This window comes from Macaca nemestrina, chromosome 1 (genome assembly GCF_043159975.1).
Source record: "Macaca nemestrina isolate mMacNem1 chromosome 1, mMacNem.hap1, whole genome shotgun sequence".
Lineage (NCBI taxonomy): Eukaryota > Metazoa > Chordata > Mammalia > Primates > Cercopithecidae > Macaca > Macaca nemestrina.
Genome location: NC_092125.1, coordinates 150,941,258 through 150,953,933, shown reverse-complemented (window position 1 = coordinate 150,953,933; position 12,676 = coordinate 150,941,258). Strand labels below are relative to the sequence as shown.

The 12,676-nt window shown below is 37.6% G+C and overlaps 1 long non-coding RNA gene across 1 annotated transcript; it reads left to right on the top strand.

Annotated features, from left to right (window-relative positions):
* Positions 1-3,021: 3,021 nt before the first annotated feature.
* On the top strand, positions 3,022-10,266 carry LOC105482729 (uncharacterized). Its single transcript, XR_011609175.1, has 5 exons — positions 3,022-3,068; positions 4,511-4,738; positions 5,363-5,432; positions 6,332-6,400; positions 10,072-10,266. It is a non-coding gene; the product is annotated as an uncharacterized lncRNA (long non-coding RNA).
* The last annotated feature ends 2,410 nt before the right edge of the window (positions 10,267-12,676 follow it).

Here is a 12,676-nt window from a genome sequence, read left to right as displayed (position 1 = left end):
GTCTCACTCTGTCACCTAGGCTGTAGTGCAGTGGTGCGGTCTCGGTCTGCTGCAACCTCTACCTCCTGGGTTCAAGCTATTCTCCTGCCTCAGCCTCCTGAGTAGCTGGGATTACAGGCGCCTGCCATCACACCCAGCTAATTTTTGTATTTTTAGTAGAGATGGGGTTTCACCATATTGGCCAGGCTGTTCTCAAACTCCTGACCTCAGGTGATCCACCCACCTGGGCCTCCCAAAATGCTGGGTTACAGGCATAAGCCAAGTTTTATTTCTTCTATCTAACTGTAGTTTTGTACCAATTTCATTATCTCCCCTCCTCACTACACTATGGTAACAAATACTATAAGCACTATCAGAAATACAAAATTTTAGAAAAGAAATGTAATCAATTTATGACATATATTAAGATTCAGGTGTTAAACAAGTTTTGCACTTTGTTATATTTGTGTACTCGCATATTAATGTATAATTGCTTTCAATTATTGCTTTAACATGTTTGAAAGTTATCTCTTCTCAGAAGATCCTGCTTCTTGACACTAACTTATCTTTTTAAAAGTATTTCTATCATACGAGAGGTTGCAGAAAGCCTCCAAGTTGAATACTGTGCTGACACAAGACACAGTGCTTAAACTCCCTGAGGAATGAAAGGCTCACCTCTGATTTACTCTTTGTAATGAGGAGACTCTTCTTCAATGCTGTAACATCAGCAAGTTGGAGCTATTCAACTGCATAAAAATGCAGATCCATCTACTGGAATTCTTGGAAAAACCCTACTTTGAACTTTTCTTATTATCTGAATTGTTTTTATCCATTTAATTTTCTTGGCTGAATTGCTCCCCAGTTAATCTTCCTCAATCCAACCGTGCCATTCAGGTTGTTCATAAGCTGATGGTGAGTACTAATGTAACCACAGGAGGAGCTCTTCCTGAGCACTATGTAAAGAGAGGCCAGTGCATTGTAGCAGAGCAAGAGTTTAACGGACGGGAGGCTGGCCACAGCTCCAGGGACAGGTGTTTTTCAAAGGCAGTTTGGATGAAGGGGTGGGGTGGCTGGTAACACGTGCTTGCTGCTGATTGGTTGGGAAGAAGATGGACTCACACTGGGGGTTGAAGTTGTCCTCCTGGAGGCTGAAATCACTTCTGGGTGGGACCACAGGAGTGGGGTTGGCAGGTCCAGGTGGAGCCATGGGTGTAAGACATGAAAAAATCCTGAAAAGATATGTCAAAGGTCAATCTTAGGTTCTACAGTAGAGATGCTATTTGCAGAAGTAATTGGAGAAGCTGCATATCTTATGCCTCTGAAATAATGGCTGACGATGATTTATGTCTGAGCCTTAGAAACACTCAGTCTCCTCTCCTCCCTCGAGCCTGATGGCTTTACAAAAGTTGTTGAGTTTTGGTGTAAGGCCTATTATCATTTAAACTGTAGTCTAAATTTCATCCATAGATAGCCAGCTCAGCCGATTAGCCTAGGAATAATTAAAGGAAAGGAAAGTTGGGGGTGGCTTAGCTTACTGTTACAATTTTGTCATTGCTGTAATTTTTGGAAAGGTGGTTTCACTGTTACCGAAGCTCTTTTTTGTTTTTTTTTTTTGGCAGATTCTCCCTCTGTCATCCATGCTGTAGTGCAGTGGCACAATCTCGGCTCACAGCAATCTTCATCTCCTGGGTTCAAGCAATTAATCCTACTTCGGTACTCAAGCTTTTATTACGCATGTTCCATCAGGCAGGCTTTTGTCCATCTTCATTTTCTATAGTTTATAAGAAGAATAATGGCTTTTCATTTTATAGTATAAAATTGTATAATGTTGAAGGTTTTTTGAAAGCAGCCTCCATACGTATTATTGCTCTTAATTATTTTTGTTACCAAGAGAACAAAATGTGTATCTCTATATCAGGAAGTGACTTCAAATGTCTCTGTTTATGACAATCTGGCATTAAAAATATCCTGTCTCACCATTTTTTCTTCCACTCCCTCAAAATCATTTTTTTCTTAGACATAAATCATTATTAAAGGTCTCCATATGTTGTATAAAAGATTTCCAGGGGTATGTAGACTGTATTTGTGGCACTCTTTACAGAGGTGTTTGAACCAGAGCAACTCCATCTTGAATAGGAGCTGGGTAAAATGAGGCTGAGATCTACCGGGCTGCATTCACAGACAGTTAAAACATTCCATGTCACAGGATGAGAGAGGAGGTTGGCATAAGATACAGGTCATAAAGACCTCACTGATAAAACAGGTTGCAGTAAAGAAGTCGGCCAAAACCCACCAAAATCAAGATGGCGATGAGAGTGACCTCTGGTCGTCCTCACTGCTACACTCCCACCAGCACCGTGACAGTTTACAGATGCCAAGGCAACATCAGGAAGTTACCCTATATGGTCTAAAAAGGGGAGGCATGAATAATCCACCCCTCTGTTAGCATGCAATCAAGAAATAAGCATAAAAATGAGCTCATCTTACCCTTATCTTTTCTGTTACTTGGGGAGACCATCTTGCCCAAAGACCACAGGTTAAAACTACTAGTTGGAGGTTGGATTAACTATGATGGGGCCCAACTGGGGACAAGTTTTAGCCTTGCCAGTTTGATATTGGGTGCTAAGCATAGTGGCTAATGTCTATGTTTTGCCACACGTATTTTGCTCTGCCCAAAATGGAAAAAAAATACTTTTCCCTTTTGTTGCAACTTGGCCCCCAGGGCTATGGTGCAGCCAGCCAGGTCACTAGGGCCGGTCAGGGAAAGGAAACCCAGAAACCTGGCATGCTGGCAAAAGGGGAAGGATTTCTTACAAGCCAGGCTTCTGGCCTCTCTCTCTCTCTCTCTCTCTGAAAATCGATTGAATCAATGGCAAAAATCACTGTTTATCTCCTTTGTAAAGTTTTGATTAATGGAAGAAAGGATTTGTGAGGCTAGGCTTAAACTGTAGTGAATCTAGTGTGCTTTGTGCATCTTTCTGTATTGTTCTGTCATAAAGAGGACTACTTTAGGACAGATTGGGGCCTAGGACCCCTATACACCTGGTTTTCAAGATGGCCCAGCAAACTGGTCAATTACAAATTTTGCTGTAGGTCGCAGAAAAATCTGTATGAGGTTTTCTTCTTGTCTTTTATGTCCTTGGGAGCTTGACCTTGTAACCATGTGGCCGTGCTTTCTTTTTTCAGTGGTGACCTCGGTTTGAGGTTCAATTCCTGGCATAGGGGATGAGTCATTTATCTTCTTCTGTGTATTTGCATGTGCTGTGTGTGATATAAAAAAGTTTTAGTTGGTTTAAAAATAATAAGTGCATAAATCAAATATTTTGTTAAAAAAAAAGTGAAAAATGTACTGCCTTTTAGTTTAAGTGACTTTAGTAATCTTTGGGAAATAAAGACCGTTTTAAAGATTATTGGTAAAATATAAATATCTTCAAAAATGTAAACATTTGCTCTAAATTATACAAGTCAGATAATAAGTTTGCTAAATGCCTTAAGGTCATAAACTGCTTCCTTGACTTTTGAAAATTACTCAATTTACTTTGGAGAATTAAATTCTGTGTAAGGCCTGGGAGATGTGGACTTAGATGCTGGAAATAGGCAGACTTTATCTGCACTTCTGTCTGGATCATAGGCTTCATACCTAGCACATAATTACTTACCAAGGTTTTCACCAAAGTAAAAGCCACTAAGAGTTAACAGTGTAACATGTATTTGAGACTACTGAATAAACAGTTTTACAAGCAAGGTGTATATGAAAAGTGAAATGAGTTTTTCGTAAAAGATTATCAGAAGGCATGGGAATATGATTTTTTTTCTTTTTTTTGCCTAAAAGGTTAAATGATTATTTTAAGTTAGATAGGAAAAAATCTGAAGATTTAAGCAAAGTGTGGAAATTCTGTGAAAAATTGATTGTAAAAGAGATTCTGTGTGCGTACTTTGGCTAAAGTCAAAGGGGTATTTAGTTTTTCCATAAACAAAACATTGGAGTAAAAGCACAACAGGTTGTTTTTAAAGCCAAAACCTGCTTATAATCTGTTCTTTAACAAAAATTTGTAAAGGGTTATAAAAGATTTATAAAAACCTTACCTTATAGTCAAACTGATTAAAATTAAATACATTTGTCTATAAGGTTTTATTAAGAATTGGGTTTGATATCAATAATACATGAATGCAACAGTGACATTTGGTTTATTTGGTATAAAAGTCATATAGGAAGCATTATCAAATGTGAAATGGTGTTTAACTCTATTTGGGTTATATTCATATAAATTTGTTATTAGTGTGTGTTGCAAAATTGTATATTCCTATAATTCTAATATGCCTCAGTATATGTCATTGGTAATAATTACAATTGTTATATAAAATCATTGTATGCCACGAAGGTAACCAAATTTCTTTGTCAATTGTGTTTTTAACTGTGACTGTCCTAACATGTTTTGTCAACCATGGACGATTGTTGTCTTGTTTTGGTCCTCTTTAGAAGGTGGTTTATAATTAGCCATAGAACTCTAACAGGTGTTCTTAAATACAGGTTTCTGATAACTTTGAAGACTGTGACACTAGAAGAAACAGTTTTCAGAACTCTCATGGAGAACTGGAATGTTCATGAATATCAAACAGAATAGGAGTTAACTGCATGGACTGAACTACAGAAGCTATTCACAGCTTGGAGCAATTAAGTAAAGTATACTCCTATAAACAAAATTTGGAGCATATTTGTTTATCTCTACCTAATTTCTCCAGAATTTGGAAACTATTTGTAAGTATTCTTAATTTATGGCAATATAGTTATTTGTATAAGTGCAGTAAGAATCTGTTTTCCTTTGCAAGAAGACACAGTTGGAGAAACTGGTTATTTTACCAGTGCTTTCACTGGAATGGCATGTTTTCCTTTAAGGAATCAAATTTGACTTGTAAAGCCAATAAAAGACCTTTGGAGAACTGGCCTCATATCTTGCCTACACAGTCCCTGTACAGGGTTTCTGACCTGTGGTAAGTAAAGAATGTCACTTTCTAACAGGTCCAGAATCCCAAAGTTATCTTTGGATCTCAAGAAGAGAATAATTTACCCAACTCATAGGTATTTGAGGGTACAAGCCCATGTCACAGCTCAGCTCTAAAAAAGTCTTATCTAAGATTCCATCTATGGAACAGAGTTCCATCTAAACTAATTTAAAAAGAGCTTATGTGAAAAATAATTATTCTTGCTGCACTTTATATAAATAGTCAGGCCAAGGATAATAAAACAAATGAATCTTATCATGATTTGTCTGTATTAAAAATAGAAAACTGGAGAAAAATATTATGTTTCAAGAACTGTGGTACACTTGCTATTGAATTCTAGTTTATCAGTTGTTTTTAAATTTGTTTCTCTGAAATTTAGGCTAACCCTGCTTATTCCTGTAAACCAATCAGGATCTCTGATGGCTGCTCAGAAGAAACAAGAGAGTTGGGTAATGTAAAACTTTGAATCAGTATTCTAATTCTGGACATGTACTGGAATCATCTAATAATCCCATATTAGCTTGGTTCCAAGAGTTTTCCAGTTCATGGAAACTCTTTTAATTTAGTTTACTTGGGCTATGTTACTTATTTTGCTTTACTCTTGTGGAATATATTGCTGTTGTACTCTTTATGTAGGAATGAGGATAAGCTTACTCAATGTTTTCTTAAACATTTATTAATCTTCCAGATATCACTTTTTGTCAGAAATAAAGAGTTATGAATGGCCCTCACCATACTGATGCTTTCTGACTGAGTGCCTGTCTACCCTGAGTATGAGAGACCCTTATATTTAGACAGGAATATAATTGCCCCTATTCAGCCTGAAGAAGTTACAGAAGATAGATGTTCATCTCTCTGCAAGGGTTATCTTATAAAAGGGAGAGGGAAAGTGTCAGGGGCATTTGAATCAGAGCAACTCCATCTTGAATAGGAGCTGGGTAAAATGAGGCTGAGACCTACAGGGCTGCATTCACCAACAGTTAAAACATTGTAAGTCATAGGATGAGAGAGGAGGTCGGCACAAGATGCAGGTCATAAAGATCTTGCTGATAAAACAGGTTGCAGTAAAGAAACCAGCCAAAACCCACCAAAACCAAGATGACAATGAGAGTGACTTCTGGTTGTCCTCACTGCTACTCTCCCACCAGCACCAGGACAGTTTACAGGTGCCATGGCAACATCAGGAAGTTACCCTATATGGTCTAAAAAGTAGAGGCCTGAATATGGGATAGCCATATTCAGGCTACTATGGAGTAGCAGTACTATGGAGTAGTCATTCTTTTATTCCTTAACTTTCCTTATAAACTTGCTTTCACTTTATGGACTCACCCTGAATTCTTTCTTGCAGAAGATCTGAGAACCATCTCTTGGGGTCTGGATCTGGACCCCTTTCCTTTAACAGTCTCACCACTTACTGGTAAGTTTCTTACAAAATTGTTGTATTCTTGGTCTTATAAAGTGTTTGTTAATTTATAGAATAGACTTTACACATAAATGATGCAAGTACAATTAAACTGAGTGACAATAGTTGAAACTGTTAACTATACTTTTCTAGATAAACGTATCTCAGTAGTTATACTTTAAGAAGTTATAATTCTGTCTTTCTGTCACAAACAGCAATTTTTCAAAACCGCTTGAAGGAAGCCACATACTCACAACACACATTTACACTCAAAATTTGGGGATAATAATATATTTAATATCCCCCCATATGAAACCAAGTCTCTTTTTGAATAAATTGTAGTTTTTTGCTGTTGTTGTTTTGTTTTTGTTTTTGTTTTTTTTTAAGTTCAATACTCTTCTACAGGAACACTCAAGCTTAAGTTAACTGTGTTATAATTCTGACTACTTTTACTGCCGGCAGAGAATCTGTATGGGTCTGCAGCAACCTCAATTCTTGCCTTCCCAGAAGAAAGAATTCGACAGAGGGGCATAAGGCAGAAAGAGAGCCTGAGGCAAATTTTAGAGCAGAAGTGAGAGTTTATTAAAAAGTTTTAGAGCAGGAATGAAAGGAAGTAAAGTATACTTGGAAGAGGGCCAAGCAGGCGACTTGAGAGATCAAGTGTGCGGTTTGACCTTTTGAGTTGAGGTTTTATGTGTTGGCATATTTCTGGGGTCTTGTGTCCCTTCTTCTCAATTCTTCCCTTGGGGTGGGATGTTTGCACGTGCATTGGCCTGCTAGCGCTTGGGAGGTGAGCACGTACAGTGAATTTACTGGAGTTGTATGCATGCTCACTTAAGGCATTCTTCCCTTACCAGTCGAATGTTCCTAGAACATCATGTACCAGTTAAACTTTGCCATTTTGCCTCATAATGCACATGATTGAGTCCACTCACCCAACTCCTGAGATTTTATCAGGAAGCTACTGAACACCAGTCTCAGGTTTTTTTCTATCTATCAGGAGACTGCCTTTCCCTGGTGTCAGCTGTGAGCAATTACTATTTTAGAGAGACAGTTAACCATCTGATGGTCACTTGACATTCGCGGTGTGTGTGTGTGTGTGTGCACGTGAATACATGTGTGTATGCTGGGGGGGGCCTTCTCCTACCCGCTCATGTCTGACTAGCTACCTACTGTAACACTTCTTGTTTCTTTTCTAAAAGAAATAGCATCCAGAATTATAGTGATCACTACCAAAAAATCTAAATCTGAAGCTCTTGAATATTTATTCAGCCTGTTATCAATTATTAACAACAGAAGCTTATTACATTTAGTTATTTAGAGGTACATGTTGAGATTCAGTTTTCCCCTCAGATTTTCCCTTCTATGAATTCCATATTGATATTTTTCTATAGCCAGTAATGGTGGTGTATGCTGTACATTGTTCTTTTCAAGCAAAGTTTATGAGAATCATAACCTAAGTCGAAACTTTGGAGTTTTAAGCATTAACTTTTATTCACATTGAAGTGAAATTAGAATTTTTGTGAGTAAATTGTGCAGCCGTCCACTCTAGTTCCTCTGTGACCATGTGTGCAGGTTATCACAGAAGTCCTCAGATAAGGTCACTAGAGAGTGATGACTCTGCCTTCCCTCAGGTGATTTGTTACATGATGAACATGGTGTATATGAAGTTCAATTTTTGTCAGATTATGTAACCTTGAATTTACTGCTGCCTTCATCAAAACTTTGGTTATGCAATCAGTATTCCTGGAGGACTTAATAAAGTTTATTCACTTGAGGAGTTTTAAAAAAAATACATATGCCTAAGACTCACCTATAGAAATTCTGATTCTGTCATTTGGGGACAGGAATATGGCAGCTCTTTTCTTTCAAAACCCATGGTTGATTCTGAAAAATAATGAGGATTAGAAACTACTTTTATAAGTACTTTAAGTTACATCCCTGAATCATGTCAGAGAACCTCAAACTCCCAATTGTCAGAAAAAGGTGTAAATTTGATTTGAACATTTTTAGGAGACAAAACTCTGAGGCTGCACATATTAGAACAGTTTCATCCAACCTCCTGGAATCCATTGAGTCTATTTGTATTATGGGCTTGGGATGAGACCTGGAGCATCATGATGGTACAGAATGTACTGCACATTGAGGTACTTCATTACATGTGATCCTGTCTGGACAATGGGGCAGGAAAAGATTCCCAAACAATGCTAAGACCCTCTTCCTGATTCAGGGCCCAGCTCAACTCCACTGACACTCCTGTGAACTGCCCCCACAATCCCCACTTCCTCCGGGAGTCAGATCAGACTCTGGTTCCCACATCATTTTGTTTGAATCTCTATCAACAGCTTTTTTTATCCTGATGGGTTAGAGTTAGTCATGCGTTTCTTGGTCTTTCCCTGAGTTTTCCCTTTGAGCACAAGGACATGGTCTTTCCAGCACTTTTCCCATCAACATCATCCAACATGAGGCCTTTCAAAAAGGTGTGTTCAGTGAAGAGATGTTCCTAGATCCCAAAAATAAGCTGAAACCTAAGAACATAACTGATATTGCTTTGTTTGCAAGCTTAATATACAATCAGTTATAACAATTGCCTTCTTGAATTAGTTTTTTATTACTTGTCACAATGAATACTGAACCAAATTTTCACACACTTAGTGGCTAAAACAACACAAACTTATTATCTCACAGTTCTGCAGGTCAGAAATCCAGGTAGAATTCACTGGTTCCTCTACATACCACCTTCCAAAGCCAAAATCAAGGTGTCAGCTTACTCGTATTTTGGTGTGCTAGGAGAGGATCCACTTAGCTCATTTAAGTTGTTGGCTATGTTCAGTGTCTTGCAGTTGTAGGCCCCAGAGCCTGTTACTATGCTGGCTGTCACCTGGGAGCTTCTCTCAGCTACCAAAGACCACTTGCATTCTTTGTCTTATCTCCAACAGGCAAGCAGGAGTCCTTTTTAATGCATCCAGTACCTCTGATCTCCCTTTCTGATGTACGTCTCTTGTGTCTAGCTTGAAAAATATTCTCTCCTTTTAAGTGCTTATATGATGCTATTGGGCCCTGGTGATCCAAAATAATCTCCCCATTGTAATTATATCTGCAAAATCTGTTTTGGTATGGAACATAAAATATTCACAGGTTTTAGGGTTTTAGGGAATTGACATACTTGGGGATGGTTTTTCTACCTACTAGACTTTTGTATACCTATTGTCACTCTAATTTTCCCCTATCCATTTGCTGTTTACCACTGTAACTCATGAGGATTTCTGCCATCATGTATCACTTTTTCATAGAGCTAGTCTAATTGCATTAGTCAGGGTTCTCCAGGATGGGTGGATGGATGGATAGATAGATAGATAGATAGATAGACGGACAAGAGGTAATTCTTAGGGGAAGTGGCTCCCAGTATTATGTAGCCTGAGAAGTCAGTCTTATGATAGGCTCTGTGCAAGCTGGAGATCCTGGGTTGCAGGTAACCTGGCTCGGTCCAAGTCTGAAGGCATCAGAACCGGGAAAGCCTTTGTCCAAGGCTAAGTAAGGTCAGAGAGCCTCAGAGGCTGCTGGCACAAGCCTCAGAGTTAAAAGGCCAAAGAGCCTGGAGTTCTAACGTCCAAGGGCAGGGTAAGAAGGGTGTCCCCGCTCCAGAGCGATGAAATTCACCTTTTCTTTGCCTTTTTGTTCCACAGGGACCTCAGCCTACTGGATGGTTTCTGATCACCTTGAGGGTGAATCTACCCGACTCAGTCCACTGAGGCACACGCCAATCTCCTTGGAAACACCCTTGCAAATACATCCAGAAATAATGGTCTTCCATTTATCTAGGTTATTTCTTAATCCCGTCAAAATGACACCAAAAATTAACCAATACACTAATGCTTAATCAAAAGGCTGGTGAGATGCTACCTCTTTAGTTAGATTCTGGTAGATAGCTGGGAACTGTTGATACCACAGCCTATCTTCCCTCCCAAAGAAATACTGATACTTTGGAACTAGTTTTCTTCTTTCTTATTCTTATTCCAACTGAGCCTTACCACACCACGATCCAGAATATACTGGCTTCATATTTGATTACCTCTGAGCTCATAATATGTCTTCACTTTAGAAGCTGCAGAGAATATTTTTCTGAATTTATATACTCTTTCTTATTAACTTATAAGAATGAGCATGAGTCATTTAAAATGTGTGCTTCCCAATGGATTTAATCTATAATTTGTTCTTTAAATGCAGAAAAATAAATGGGATTTTGGAGATGTGTTCTCATGGAGTTTACCAAAAGAAAACAATGTACATTTAAAATGTAGCTTCAAGATTTGTTTCACTCTAAAAACAACCAACCCTGTCTTAAAATACAACAGCACTTTGTGTTAAAGGCTAAATTACTAAAACACATTTATTTAAAATAAAATCATAGCAGTCTCAAGAGCTGCATCTTATCACACTTATTTGTCACCAAAAAATAGTGTTGTGTACAGATGGCAGCAATGATGTAATGTAATGTATGTCAAGAATATTTGTTAAGATACCATTGGGGGCCAAGACTTTATAGCAACTGCAGTCCTTTCTTCGTGAGCTTGCTTTTAAAAAATGATTTCTCATCTATTCAGACAGGTTCTTTTTCTGAAAGTCTCCAAAGACTATTTCATTATCGTACCTTTTCAATGACTTTACATAAAGGAATACAAGATGTGAATCTGGCTTTTAATATGTACCATTTAAAGTAGTTATCAATGATACATTAGTCATTCCATCCAGTGCCCCTGTGAGGTGGGTGAGTGAATAATTACAGGTGACCTTCAGACAAGGGAGGATCTAATGTAGCCTTGAAGGCTTCTAAGTATGAAGTGTTTTCTTTGATGAGTGAGTAATCACTGAGTCATTAGCATGACATTTGGGAAGTCATTAGGGATTTGTAACTAAAACAAAGCTATTTTTCTTAGTCACGATAATGGGCTACTGTTCTTACCCATAATGCTGGATTTTAGCTTTTTCTTTTTTTATCTCAAGATTTATCACTTAATGGGTATATTTTCCTTCAGGAAAGGACACAAAGTTGGAGCTATCAGAAGCAAAAATATTTAACAAAAACAATTTTTTTTCAGCTGTAAAACAAAAGAAAAAGTCAAGAAAAAAATGGATTCCTATTTTCTCTTCCATGGCTAATTTGAAAAGCAATAGCAACAACAACAAAAAAGCCATTTCAAAGCAATTCTAAATGTTTAACTCTAGTTTATAAAAGTGACCTGTTCAATTACCTTGAATGAATCATTTATCCTGTTAGTTATAACATTAAATCTGTCAAACTATCTCAGCTTCTCCAGAGGCTGAGGTGGGAGGATCACTGGCACACAGGAGTTTGAGGCTTTAGTGATCTATGACGATGCCACTACACTCCAGTCTGGGTGACAGGGTAAGACCCTGTCTCAGAAAAAAAAAAAAAAAAAAAGACTATAAACAGTGTATGGAAAGACATTTGCCATCCATTTTTGTATCTCCCATACCCTGAATAGAATAGGTGCTTCATAAGTATTTATTGAATAATGATGCCAATTTCTTTTTGTATTCACTTTTATTTAATAACTTCTTTCTCTCTCTACCTCAAAGTTATAGGAAAGGAAGGGAAAAGAAGTGGGGAGTGGGTGAAGCATTCTCTGCTTTTGATACTTTTTCTGGTTGAGCCACATTCAAAACAAGAAACAATTTAAGCAGTAAGGGTTGAGTACTCATAATTAATACTTCTACCAACATTTATTTTTGTTTATCCAATGCACAAAAAGAATGATGAGAAATCATTTCTCTCTAGTTTAATGTTTTTTCCCATTTTTTATTTCTATATTTATTCTAACCTGTTAACCTTATTTCTTCTTCGCTGTGATGATCTCCCCCATTCCCTCTTCTGCAGCATTTTCTCTTCTTGTTATTCAATTAACAAGAGACCCTAGGATAACAATCTTTCATCTTTACAGACTAATTATTCTTTTTTCTTAGACATAATAAACTAGATAGGCATAAAAATATACATCAATCGAGTTGTGAAGGTTAAAAACGATTCACTTTTCTTACTTTTCATCTTTTCTTCATTTTCCTCATGCTTTTTTCTATTTATGTTTTCAATGCCCTTCTTCAATTTTATTTCTCTTTCTGTTCTTTAGAGATCATTAGCAGTGTATCACTTTTTACACTCAGTCTCCAAGGCAGAATCTACTTCATAGTTAGTCTGAATAGTTATATCAACCTGAACAGTCCTTGGCAGCAGTTTAGTTAGGTACTAGAAGCATATGGTAAGGATTTTGT